This window comes from Heteronotia binoei, chromosome 11 (assembly GCF_032191835.1).
Source record: "Heteronotia binoei isolate CCM8104 ecotype False Entrance Well chromosome 11, APGP_CSIRO_Hbin_v1, whole genome shotgun sequence".
Classification (NCBI taxonomy): Eukaryota; Metazoa; Chordata; class Lepidosauria; order Squamata; family Gekkonidae; genus Heteronotia; species Heteronotia binoei.
In genome coordinates, this window is record NC_083233.1 from 72,298,610 (window position 1) to 72,312,923 (window position 14,314).

The following is a 14,314-nucleotide window of genomic DNA, read 5'->3' on the forward strand; positions in this document are numbered from 1 at the left end:
AGTGCCGTTTCCGGTCTGAGTAGAAAATACTGTCCTTGATGGACCAAGGGTCTGACCAAGGCAGCTTCAGGTGTTTATGTGTTCCTTCCCATTAATTTAAGCCAGTCTTCTGTAGTAGCTAGAGCAGGGGTGTCAAACAAGTGCCCCAGGGGCTGAATCAGGTCCCTGAGCAACTGGCTGTCGTCTGCTTCCTTCTCCTGCTCTCTCGTTTCCTTCTGCATCACAGCTTGCTTTGCAAGGCTTGCTCAATCACACAGGTAATACAGAGCAAAGCCTCTATTTTCTCCATTGGCTGAGGCTCCTCCCTTGGAGACCACCAAGGAAGTCCAGGACTGCTACACAGAGACAGACAGCGGCTAACCACCTCTGTTTGTCTCCTGCCTTGAAAACTCTACAGCTTTGCTAAGTTGGTTGCCACCCAACAGCCGATACCACTATCTCCGCGGTCTTAATCCGACACACGAACTGTGATATCACACTGTCTTTGTGATGCCCTATACACCGAAGTTGTTTGGCACTTCAAAGCTGAATTAACCTGATACGACGGTGGGAGAAAAGAGACGAGGGGTGTACATCCCCAATATCAATCACTCTATCAGATCACCTTCAGCTCTCTTTAAAGCAGCTTCTGCCTCCAGCTCCGGACTGTGAGAGATGTCGGTAAACTGAATTGGGAATCAAAATATTTGGAACTAACAAAGAAAAAAAAAAAAGGAGAGGAAGGGAGGGTTCAAAAGAAAGGGGGGGGAGGAAAATGAGACTATTATTCTCCAGTCATACATCTCTGATGGAATACAAGCGAGGCATCTCCATCGCATCACGTTACCACCATGTTAATGGAATGTCTAAACAGAGAGTCGGCTGCTCTGTAGAAAGGTGAAAAGAAGTCAGAACGAGGGAATTTTTGAACAGTTAATTAAAACTCAAAAGGAGAGTGATAATAGAAGTAATTATCCAGGAGGCATTAAATCAGTTGTAAGCCCAAGCTCGTAAAAAGAATTAATCAAGAATAATTTAATATTTGAGACCAAAGCCTTTCCCTCCCCCTTCTCTCCCCCCCCCCCCACTAATGCCAAAATCCATTCTATTCACCAGTTTAATGGTTCGAGTTAAAGCGGCCTATAAAAAAGGATTTCCCAGAAAAACCAGGCAAAAGGTGACTGAATTTGCGGACAGGAATATTTATACAGACCTGGGATTTTAAGACATGAATGATTAGATGGGGAAAGCTAAGCTTGTTATCAGAGGAGCCATAAAAATCACATCACCATTATCATAACTCATGCTAATTATGGTGTATGCCTGCTATTGTTTCCATTAGAGTCATCAGGCATGGCCCGGCAACTAGCCGGAGAACGATTAGGCAGGAACTTAGAAGGGGGACTGTTGGTGACAGTGTGATGTCACTTCTGGGGAAAACCTGGAAGTGACATCACACCTCTTTAGAATGACTGGAAATTGTATGGTGAAAACCATAAGAGTTTCCAGAGGTTCCTGGAGAAGACTGACATAACTTCCGGGATCTCCCCAGAAGAGACATCATGCTGTCAGCCCAAATGAAAACCTGGAAGTGACATCATACCTCTCTAGAATGACTGGCAATTGTATCATAAAAACCATAGAGTTTCCAGAGGTTCCTAGAGAGGACTGACATAACTTCTGGGATCTCCCCAGAAGAGACATCATGCTGTCAGCCCAATTGACATTAAAAAAAAAAAATTCCCTTCCTATTGTCATCCAAAGATGTGGTGGGAAATGTGAGCTAGGTTTAGGCATCGTCCTTCCCAGTGAGGGCTTGCAAGCCCTAGTTTCCATCCTGAATATAAGATTGGATTTATACCCCGCCCGTTACCACTCAAAGGAGTCTCAGAGTGGCTTACAATCTACTTTTCCTCCCCACAACAGAGCTCTCCCCAAAACTGCTCTTTGAGCAGAACAGCTCAGAGAACTTATGACTGACCCAAGGTCACATCTGCAGGTGCATGTGGAGGAGTGGGGAATCAAACCCAGATAAGAGTCCACGGACTTAACCATTACACCAAACTGGGAGCCAAGAGGCTGTCAGTTCGGATCTCATCTGTAGACTCACTAGCTGACTTCTCCCATCCTTTTCAATGGCCAATGAGGTAGTCAGAGTGTCCAAGAGCCTAATTACAAGGAACGGTTTCCCCAGGGGAGTCCCTGGGCCCACTCAGCAGATGTGGTCTGAGAGCTCTGTACTCGTCTCAATTGCCAGATGTGCAGGATCCCAGGTAGATCCACAGGAGAAGCACAGTATCTAGGTCATCCCTCATGCTAGGCCTGGTGAGCTTGGGGTTCAAACCCTCACCAAACTGGGGCCAGTCTAACTCTCTCTAACCTCATAGGGTTGCCAAGTCTCCAGCTTCCCATAGTGGGAGGTAAAAACTCTACGGTACCTATTGTACCATAGAGTTCCCCCTCCCAAATGGCTAGAGCATCCAGGAAAACCATAGAATTTTCCTGGAAGCGGCTAGAGCGGCCTCGCATGGGTGCCACCATTTTGATGACGTCATTTCCGGGTGATGTCATTGTGCCAGCGATGTAGGAGGAGGTTCCCCTGCCGGCCCAATGTGGGCCGGCGGGTTGGGAACTTCCCGGGCAGGGGATTCCCTTCCCGGACCAGGGGCTTGGCAGCTCTATTTCCTCACCACATTGTTGTGGGGGAAAAATGGAGTAGGGGAGAGCTGTGCATGGTGACCTGAGGTCAATGGAAGGACAGGATAAAAATATAAGACATAGTACAGGCATAGATCCACCTGGGTGTCCATGTTAGCCCGTCTGTAGCAGTAGAAAAGAGCAAGAGTCCAGGAGCATCTTGCAGACTAACAAAATTTGGGGCAGGAGAGGAGCTTTTGGGAGTCACTACTCACTACTTTAGATACCTCTGTTTCTTGCGAAGAGGAGTGGTAGGAAGGGCTTTTGTTTTGTAGCAGGAACTTCTTTGCATAATAGGCCACACACCCCTGAAGTAGCCAATCCTCCAAGAGCTTACAGGGCTCTTCATACAGGGCCTACTACTGTAAGCTCCAGGAGGACTGGGTACATCAGGGGTGCGTGGCCTTTTATGCAAAGGAGTTCCTGCTACAAAAAGAAAAGCCGTGGTGGTAGGATACGGTCCAGCGTGAATACATGAAGCTGCCTTATACTGAATCAGGCCACTGGTCCATCACGGTCAGTATCTTCTACTCAGACCGATTTCCCACTAGCCTTCCCTTGCTCTCACGCTCCTCTTCTCAGCGGGGCTTCCCATTGGATTTCGCACAAGCTGCCCTGAGACTGCAACTTGGGAGGGACGGTGGCTCAGCGGTAGAGCATCTGCTTGGTAAGTAGAAGATTCCAGGTTCGATCCCTTGCATCTCCAACTAAAAAGGGTCCAGGCAAGTAGGCGTGAAAAACCTCCACTTGAGACCTTGGAGAGCCGCTGCCAGTCTGAGTAGACAATACTGACTTCGATGGACCGAGAGTCTGTTTCAGTAGAAGGCAGCTTCATATGTTGGACATATGGACATATGAAGCTGCCTTATACTGAATCAGACCTTTGGTCCATCAAAGTCAGTATTGTCTTCTCAGACTGGGAGTGGCTCTCCAGGGTTTCAAGCTGAGGTTTTCACACCTATTGGCCTGGACCCTTTTTTGGAGATGCCGGGGATTGAACCTGGGACCTTCTGCTTACCAAGCAGATGCTCTACCACTGAGCCACCGTCCCCCCCCAACTTGCTCCGCCTCTTTCACACAGCAAACAAGATCCTCTAAAGCCAGTTTCTGTTCGCCACGTGGAAAAGGTGAAGCTAGTTGCAGCCCTGGGGCAGATAATGTGAAATCTGACAGAAACCCCGCGGAGAAGAGGAATGTGAGAGCGGCATAAGGCTAGTGGGGAATCGGTGTCAAGCTGGCAGTAGCTCCCCAAGGCCTCAGACAGCGGTCTTTCTCATCACCTGGTCCCTTTTAATTGGTGATGCCGAGGATTGAACTTGGGACCTTCGGCATGCCATGCAGATGCTCTGCCTCTAAACCACCGCCCTTTCTGGCTCTGCGGATGACTTCATCCCACTGCTTTCAGACTGCCTACCAGACGCTTGCTTTCGCTCTCTCCGGCTGGCCACAAAAAAATGAAGCCTTGATTGACCCCCCCCTGATATGTCTACCTTCACAAAACGAGTGGTCCTTTCTTCACTTGCGGGTAGTACACCTGCTTTGAGCCTTCCTCTACACAGGCCGCCTCCAGGAGAGCCACACGGTTACCTTCATTGTGTTAGAGTGTTTGATTTCTCACCGCCGACATCACCTATTAAATAAACCTGTCCTGTCTCCCCAGGACAAGCCCGCCACACCAATTTGTCAACTTGACTGCCCTGCGGTAGCAGCGTTCTGTAGCGGGGATAACAAGGTGATACATGTCCGTCCCAGACTTCATATTGTGGCCTGCGACACGGTGTTGTTTATTGTGCCCGGCGTGTTAGAAATTGGCAGCAACGCTTCCCTCCCTTCCCCCCCCCCCCCTCTTTACAAACCCAGGCTGGGATGCTGGCTGACACATTCACAGTTCCCAGGGAAGCGATTTCGTTTAATGTGCCGGACTTGTAAAGTCCAAGCAGATGGTGGAGACGTTTCAAGGCCAAATGTATATATTGCTGATACGATGAAGCAGGTTTGTCAGAACAGAACAACATAAGAGAAGCCATGTTGGATCAGGCCAACGGCCCATCCAGTCCAACACTCCGTGTCACACAGTGGCCAAAAAAATTATATATATATACACACATATATACACACTGTGGCTAATAGCCACTGATGGACCTCTGCTCCATATTTTTATCTAACCCCCTCTTGAAGCTGGCTATGCCTGTAGCCGCCGCCACCTTTTATGGCAGTGAATTCCACATGTTAATCACCCTTTGGGTGAAGAAGTACTTCCTTTTATCTGTTTTAACCCGACTGCTCAGCAATTTCATCGAATGCCCGCGAGTTCTTGTATTGTGAGAAAGGTAGACAAGTACTTTTTTCACTACTTTCTCCATCCCATGCATAACCTTGTAAACTTTTATCATGTCACCCCGCAGTCGACGTTTCTCCAAGCTAAAGAGCCCCAAGCGTTTTAACCTTTCTTCATAGGGCAAGTGTTCAAACCTTTAATCATTCTAGTTGCCCTTTTCTGGACTTTTCCCAATGCTATAATATCCTTTTTGAGGTGCGGCGACCAGAATTGCACACAGTATTCCAAATGAGACCGCACCATCCATTTATACAGGGGCATTATGATACTGGCTGATTTGTTAGATGGTAGGGTTGCCAGCTCTAAGTTGGGAAACTGCTGGAGATTCAGGAAGGGCAGGGTCCTCAGTGTCCATTCTCCCAAACATTGATTTTCTCTGGGAGAAATGATCTCTCTGGTCTGGAGGTGAGCTGTAATTCCAAGGGAATTCCTCAGGTCTCACCTGGAGGTTGGCATCCCTACAAAGGGCACACCTGGCCTGGTTCTTACACAGGAGAAGAAGGTTGGTGCTTGACAGGAGTCATTTTGTAAAAAAAAAAAAGGTGGCGCAGCTCATTAGTATAACTCATTAGCATATGCTGCCCCCCTCAGCCAAAAGCAACCCGATGCAAGAAAGGAGAGCCCGAGGCGAGCAAGGCCTGCTTGGGCTGGCTAGAGATCCAGCTGGCCCAAGCAGGCCTTGCTCACTTGATGATGATGATGATGATGATGATGATGATGATGATGATGATGATGATGATATTGGATTTATATCCCGCCCTCCACTCCGAAGAGTCTCAGAGCGGCTCACAATCTCCTTTTATCTTCCTCCCCCACAACAGACACCCTGTGAGGTGGGTGGGGCTGGAGAGGGCTCTCACAGCAGCTGCCCTTTCAAGGACAACCTCTGCCAGAGCTATGGCTGACCCAAGGCCATTCCAGCAGGTGCAAGTGGAGGAGTGGGGAATCAAACCCGGTTCTCCCAGATAAGAGTCCGCACACTTAACCACTACACCAAACTGGCTCTCTTGGGCTGCCCCCCCCCAGTCAAAAGGCCAGTAAGACACCCGCCGCCCAGAATCACATAAGAAGTGGAGAAAGGGTGGCGTGGGATTCTCCAGGGGTTAATGAGGGCTGCTGGGGGCGTGGCAAAACCCCTGGTGGCTGGCTGGCTGCCTGCTCTCCTAATCCAGGGAGTGTTATGCAGCTGCACCTACTATTCGATGGGCAAGGTAGGTGGGGAGGAGGAGGGGGAACTGTCAGAAAGTAGGACAGAAAGTTAGAACAGTGGACAAAATTTTAGGTACTCAGCCCTACCTGCAGAGCTTTTTTTGTAGCAGGACCTCCTTTGCATATTAGGCCACACACCCCTGATGTAGCCAGTCCCCCAAGAGCTTAAAGTAGGCCCTGTAAGAAGAGCCTTGTAAGCTCCTGGAGGATTGGCTACATCGGGGGAGGGGGGGGTAGCCTAATATTCAAAGGAGTTCGTGCTTCAAAAAAAGCCCTGCCTACCTATAAGGTCTAGACACATGGATATGACCTTGAGGTTCTTTTTATTTCCATACATTACGATTATGAGCTTTTTTTTATTCTTTCATTTTGTCGGCATTCCTGATTTATTTCCTCTTTTTGACCGTTTACACATTTCCTGAAGGGTTTTTTATGTCATTTCTGTTCAATGTGATGGTTTATGAACCCAAATCTACTCTTATACACTAGTCAAGAACACTAACACAAAAACAATATCATAGTGGCAAAAGCTATAGTAATACGTGGAGTATGAAATTCACATAGAAGCAAAGAGCATTTGAACAAATGATTAGCAAAGTCAATTGCTGCACTGAGAACTTCGCCGACTGTTGAATCCAGTTGCTCCTAGAAAAATTATACTGGCAATTTCTGTAGGATTTAAATATTGCTTCCAGATTAATTGTTTCCAATTGAAATGCTGAATGCTGATTTCCCGAAGTTGACTTTGAGGAAGATAACGTTTGAAACAAGCTGCATCCTCAGCACTTAGGCTTCCCAACCCTCCCGCCCTGGCGGGGGACCCCAGGATTTCCAGCCTCTTCCCCCGCTCCCAAAAAAAAATGGACATGGGGGGAGGGGAGGAAATGGCACCAAGGAGCGTGGCGAGCCGCCCCATCTCGGAGCGGGCGACGCCACTGCGCAGCTGCCGCCTCTTCTCCACTTCACCGTAGCTGCTCCTCCGAGATGGGCTCAGGATGAGCCCATCTCGGAGGAGCAGCTAAGATGAAGTGGAGAAGAGGTGGCAGCAGCGCAGCGGCATCGCCCGCTCCGCTCCGCCTCTGAGGTGAAATCAGAGAAGGGGAGGGTGGAGGGAAGGAAGGAAGGCATTTAAAAAGTTGTGAGGTCCCTTTAATTGTGATGGACAGAACTCCCTTTGGAGTTCAATTGTGCTTGTCACACCCTTGCTCCTAGCTCCACCCCAGTGTCTCCTGGCTCCAGCCCCAAAGTCTCCTGGCTCCACCCCCAAAGTCCCCAGATATTTCTGGAATTGGACTTGGCAACCCTATCAGCACTCGTGAGTTTCAGCTTGGGCATTTCAACTTGGATTCATTCAGTCATAATTTTCAACGTCTTGGGCTTTTACACAAGATTTCCTTATATGTTTGCCATCGACTTTGTTAATCGTTTCTTTGAACGTTCTTTGATTTGATGCGAATTTTATATACAATGTATTCCTAGAGTTTTTGCCGCTAGGATATTGTTTTTTGTGTTACTCTTCTATTGCATAAGAATACATTTGGGTTATATGAACATCAGATTCCATAGTGTTTTCCTTCTTACTTAATACACACGCACCGTGGTCCCCTTTTTAAATTTTATTTCTATACAATCAGCAGAAAAACTCATTTTTATGACTCTGGCTCAGAGATAGAGCAGAAGATCCCGGGTTCAATCCCCGCCATTTCCAGTTAAAAGGAGCAGGCAGGAGGTGGTGTGAAAGACCTCTCTGCCAGAGACCCTGGAGAACCACTGCCGGTTGGACTGGACCAGGCCTTTTCTTGTAGCAGGAACTCCTTTGCATATTAGGCCACTCACCCCTGATGTAGCCAATCCCCCAAAAGCTTACAGGGCTCTTAGTACAAGGCCTACTGTAAGCTCCAGGAGGATTGGCTATATCAGGGAGGTGTGGCCTAATATGCAAAGGAGCTCCTGCTACAAAAAAAAGCCCTGGACTGGACAATACTGGCCTTGATGGACCAAGGGTCTGATTCAGTCAGGCCTCAGATTCAGCAGGAGCTCAGAGGAGCACAGCTCTTGAACCTTTCTGATGCCTCCCCTCACTCCCTACCTTGTCCATTGAATAGTAGGTGAAGCTGCATAACGATCCTTGGTTTAGGAGGGCAGCCAGCCAGTCAGCAACCAGGGGCTTTGCCACGCCCCCAGCAGCCCTCATTAACCCCTGGAGAAGCTCGCATCACCTTTTCTCCACTTCTTACATTTTTGGGGGTGTCGGGTGGCTTGCCAGTACTTTAACTGCGAGGGGGGACCCAGGAGAGCGAGGCCTGTTTGTGCTGGCTGGAATTTTAGGCAACCCAAGCAGGCCTCACTTGCCTTTCTTGTGTTGGGTTGCTTTTGGCTGGGGGGGGGGGCAGCATATGCTAATGAGTTATGCTAATAAGCTCCGCCACCTATTTTTCTACACAAATTGCGCTGCTTGCGCTGGCTGAATTTTTAGCCAGCTCAAGCAGGCCTCACTCGCCCAGGGCTCTCCTTTCTTGTGTCAGATTGCTTTTGGCTGGTTGGCGGGAAGGGGGGCAGCGTATGCTAATGTCATGCTAATGAGCTTTGCCACCTATTTTTCTACAACAGACCCCTGGATTCAGTATAAGGCAGCTTCGTGTGTAACATTCTTTCCATTGAATTTCCTTCTTACAATTGCGGGGGGGAGGAAAGATGACAGCAGCTTTTGTCCCAAAAGGGGGGAACCCAGGTCAGAAAATGCCATTTGCCAATCCAAGCAGCAAGGCCGAGACATGTGGCGAGGTCCCGAGAGCAACAAAAGCAGAGACTAATAACTGATCATCATAAATCAATCGCTTCGTGATGCATTTCTTCAGAGGATTTGCACAGCGCTTTGCCTCCAATCTCTCTGAGGGAGCAGAGCTGGGAGGGGGGGACACCCCCCCCCCAGAGCACAAAGGATGAAGGCAAAAGCCCCCGTCCCCGCATTGTCATCAGGTAAAGCCTCGCGTGTAATTCTCCCCGTTCGTCAGATTATGGAAATAACATGACGTGTTCCCAACAGCCTAATCTGATGTTGAGACGAGATTTATTTTCTTGAGCGTGCGGAGCTGACATTAACATAAGTTCTGGGGGTAATCATTCCGACGGGATTAGATATTAAACAATTGTTGCGGAACGCGCCGTGTACTCGGTGAGGCTCCCAAGCTGCCGTTTGCATGTTCCCGGGGATATTATTACAAGACTTGTCATGTCTTTCCTCTAATGGCTTTTCAGAGCCGGGCTGCCACGGCTGAGGTTTACAAACGTCCAATCCTTCCTTCCTTTCCACAGCATGCCCCTTTCGGTGTAAACGTCCCCAAACATGCTTCTCCCTCTTTCTCTCTGAGCCCCCTGTTGATTGTATGTAAATCCAAACCCCATCAGATGTAAATCTGCTCTGGCCAAGTCGGTAGAGGGATTTCATCAGGTTTTTTGCCTCTTTCTTACCTCGTAGGACCCGGTAATCGCTCGAGAATCTGGAAGTTGGTTGTAGCGGTCTTTATGGAAATGTTAGGGTTTTGAACTTTTCTAGAGTCTATATTGAGGGCGGCCAAGCTGCAGCTTGGGAGCCACCGTGTGGCTCTTTCATACATATTGTGAGGCTCTCAAAGCCCCCACTGCCCCAAAAGCTGGCTTGGAAAAGGCATTTCTCTCTTTAAATCACTTCTCCAAGCCAACACTCCTTCCTTCCTTCCTTCCTTCCTTCCTTCCTTCCTTCCTTCCTTCCTTCCTTCCTTCCTTCCTTCCTTCCTTCCTTCCTTCCTTCCCACCTTCCCACCTTCCCTCCCTCCTTCCCACCTTCCTTCCTTCCTTCCTTCCTTCCCTCCCTCCTTCCTTCCTTCCTTCCTTCCCTCCCTCCTTCCTTCCTTCCTTCCCATTTTCTTCCTCTCTTTCTCTCCCTCCCCCCCTCCCTCCCTCCTTCCTTCCTTCCTTCCTTCCTTCCTTCCTTCCTTCCTTCCTTCCTTCCTTCCTTCCTTCCTTCCTTCCTTCCTTCCCACCTTCCTTCTTCCTTCCTCCCTCCCTCCCTTCCTTCCGTGTTCACAGACAGAAAAAGGTTGGGGACCCCCTGTGTAGTGAAAAAGGATTTCTCCCTCCTCCAAGGTAGAGTTCACATCTACATGGATCCAGCCCTCTCCTCACTACAGCCCCTGTCTCACATCGCTTTTGTCTATGCAGGCCCCATAATTCTCAGAATAACCTTTGCGGGGGGGGGGGTCAAAGAGGACCCTGCCTCCGTTTTCTATTGACAGTAATGCTGGTTGTGTCCACTCTAGCAGGAAATGTATGAAAATAATTGTTGTGAGTTCAATTCACACAAGGGAGAAGTGTCACTGAAATGGGGGATTGGGACTCTAAAAGAAGGGCATGAAGAATTAAGATCTCTCTGGTACGGCTCTTGGTGATATGAGACTCAGTGTGATTTATTGTGGGTTGCTTTGGGGAAGGTATACAGGGACACCTGTGGGGCTTTATTCGTGGGAGGGCTAGATGCCCCACGAGCTTCAAAGGCTCTCTTGCTAGGTAAGTTGCAGAAAAGAGCAGCTTATGGTCAGAGAGATGTTTGCAGTAACTCTTTTATAATTCCCGGGAAGCAGATGGGTATGTGGACATATAGGGACCAGAGGTATAATTTCCTTTTTATTTGTTTGTTTGCTTCTGGAATTTTTAAATTGTATTCATAGCCCCTAGGACCTCTGTCACAACTTACAAACACATACCCAGCCATGCACTGAAATGCCCCTGAGCACGACAAACATTTAGAAACCGTTAAAAAATAACTAGCAGAGATGAAGACAGCCATTTCCCGTCTCCTGGAAACGCAGCAGATTACCTTTCTGAATTGGAAAGGTCTGCAACAATATTGCGGAACGCTGGAAGTAGGGTTGCCAGCTCCAGGTTGGGAGATATCTGGAGATGTTTGAGGCGGAGCCTGCGGAGGGCGGAGTTTGGGGAGGGGAGGGACTTAAGTAGGGACGAATGCCTTAGAGCAGGGGTGTCGAACTCATTTGTTAGGAGGGCCAGATCTGACATAAATGAGACTTTGTTGGGCCGGGCCATGTTGGGTTGGGCCGAGCCATGTCAGGCCAGGCCTTGTGTGAACCTAAGATAAGATAGCAAAGATAAACTTCATAAAAGACACAGACAAACACATGCTGAACACATTAGGACTCGTTAGTCCTAAAGATGCTTTTTTAAAATTTCTCCCATGGGATGCAGGGAACTGGGCAAAGGAAGCTCTGGCTCTTTCCTTCCTTCCCCAGGGGACTGGGGGAGGAGCCTCAGCCAATAGAAGGAAGGGAGGCTTGAATCAGCAGCTCTGCTGTGCAATTGAGAGAGTCTGGAAAAACAAGCTCTGCCCCCCCTTCCTCCTCCCAAAAGAAGGAGCCTCAGCCAATGGAGAAAACAGAGGCTTTGCTTTGTAGCTCCTGTGCAATTGAGCAAGCCTGGCAAAGCAAGCTGTGACGCAGAAGGAAGCAGAGGGCAGGCAATTATTCAGGGGCCTGATAGGAGCCCTCTGGGGGCCTGATTCAGCCCCTGGACAACACGTTTGATCCCCTCCCCGCCTTGGAGTTCGCCCTCCAAAGCAGCCATTTTCTCCAGGGGACCCTCAGAGAATGAGAACATTATCAGCAGAGCCCATTAACCTTTGTGTTTCATGTGAGCACAGCCAGAGGTAAGGATAGGGAAGGCATGCAATCTGTCATTAGAACATAAAAACATAAGAGAAGCCACGTTGGATCAGGCCAGTGGCCCATCCAGTCCAACACTCTGTGTCACATAAGAACATAAGAGAAGCCATGTTGGATCAGGCCAATGACCCATCCACTCCAACACTCTGTGTCACATAAGAACATAAGAGAAGCCATGTTGGATCAGGCCAATGACCCATCCAGTCCAACACTCTGTGTCACATATGAACATAAGAGAAGCCATGTTGGATCAGGCCAATGGCCCATCCAGTCCAACACTCTGTGTCACATAAGAACATAAGAGAAGCCATGTTGGATCAGGCCAATGACCCATCCTGTCCAACACTCTGTGTCACATATGGACATAAGAGAAGCCATGTTGGATCAGGCCAGTGGCCCATCCAGTCCAACACTCTGTGTCACATAAAAACATAAGAGAAGCCATGTTGGATCAGGCCAGTGGCCCATCCAGTCCAACACTCTGTGTCACACAGTGGCCAAAAACAACAGGTGCCATCAGGAGATCCACCAGTGGGGCCAGGACACTAGAAGCCCTCCCACTGTGCCCCCCCAAGCACCAAGAATACAGAGCATCCCTGCCCCAGACAGAGTTCCAGCGATAAGGTGTCTGTTAAGTCCCAGAGATATGTTTGTAGGGGATGCCGGAATACGAGTTCCAGACAAACGTTTGCATCATTTAAAGTGGAGAGTGAGGAGTCTCATTTTTCCAGTGAACAAATTTGCCACTGGCTTCCTCGTCGTGGCGATACTTCTGTTTGCTCCAAAGTGTGCTTCAAAGCCTGACCTCGGAACTCTTCAAGCCGAGCTTTCTGTCAACTACAGGAGAGTCGCTGGCGAAATCCTAAGCTCACGCTGGGCCTCCTGACCCCAGAGCTGGCCTCAAAGAGAAAATTCATTCATCAGCGAGGGAGATGCTGAGCTGGAGCAAAGCCGGGCAGATAACTGGCTGTGAGCTACTGGCAATTATCTCTCTCGTCAATGAACTCCTGTCCGGGTGATAAGAATCAGGGAGAGATGCTTGACAGTCAGCCGTGTTACAGTGTTAACCTGGTTGCCTGGTTGCTTCTGGGTGTAATTCAAAGACAGCCAGTTTGGTGTAGCCCAGCTGGAGCAGAACACCCTTTGCTGATCTTGGGGGCCCGACCAACACCAGAGAGAGCCAGTTTGATGTAGTGGTTAAGTGCGCGGACTCTTATCTGGGAGAACGGGGTTTGATTCCCCACTCCTCCACTTGCAGCTGCTGGAATGGCCTTGGGTCAGCCAGAGCTCTCTTATCTGGGGGAACCGGGTTTGATTCCCCACTCCTCCACTTGCAGCTGCTGGAATGGCCTTGGGTCAGCCAGAGCTCTCTTATCTGGGGGAACCGGGTTTGATTCCCCACTCCTCCACTTGCTGCTGCTGTAATGGCCTTGGGTCAGCCATAGCTCTCGCAGGAGCTCTCCTTGAAAGGGGAGCTTCTGGGAGAGCTCTCTCAGCCCCACCTGCCTCACAAGGTGTCTGTTGTAGGAGAGGAAGGTAAAGGAGATTGTGAGCAGTGTTCCCTCTAAGCTGAGTTAGTGTGAGCTAGCGCACAGTTTTTTAGACTCTGGCTCACACATTTTCATCTTTACTCAGGAAAAATGGCCCCAGAGCAAAGTGATTTATGCAGTAGCTCACAACTTTAATGCCAGTAGCTCATGAAGTAGAATTTTTGCTCACAAGACTCCACATCTTACAGGGAGTATTGATTGTGAGCCACTCTGAGATTCAGAGTGGAGGGCGGGTTATAAATCCAATATCATCATCTTTTCCTTTTTAAGAACATAAGATAAGCCATTTTAGATCAGGCCATTGGGCCACCCAGTCCAACACTCTGTGTCACACAGTGGCAAAAAATTTATATATATATATACACACACACACACACACACACACACACACTGTGGCTAATAGCCACTGATGGACCTCTGCTCCATATTTTTATCTAAACCCCTCTTGAAGGTGGCTATGCTTGTGGCCGCCACCACCTCCTGTGGCAGTGAATTCCATATGTTAATCACCCTTTGTGTGAAGAAGTACTTCCTTTTATCCGTTTTAACCTGTCTGCTCAGCAATTTCATCAAATGCCCACGAGTTTTTGTATTGTGAGAAAGGGAGAAAAGTACCTCTTTCTCTACTTTCTCCATCCCATGCATTATCTTGTAAATCTCTATCATGTCACCCCACAGTCGACGTTTCTCCAAGCTAAAGAGTCCCAAGCGTTTCAACCTTTCTTCATAGGGAAAGTGTTCCAGCCCTTTAATCATTCTAGTTGCCCTTTTCTGGACTTTCTCCAATGCTATAATATCCTTTTCGAGGTGCGGCGACCAGAACTGCA

At 48.8% G+C, this 14,314-nt stretch overlaps 1 protein-coding gene across 1 annotated transcript in view; it reads left to right on the plus strand.

Annotated features, from left to right (window-relative positions):
* The window catches only part of LOC132579464 (transmembrane protein 132D-like), a 781,341-nt gene that overhangs the window by 650,003 nt on the left and 117,024 nt on the right, over positions 1 to 14,314 (plus strand). The window lies entirely within an intron of this gene.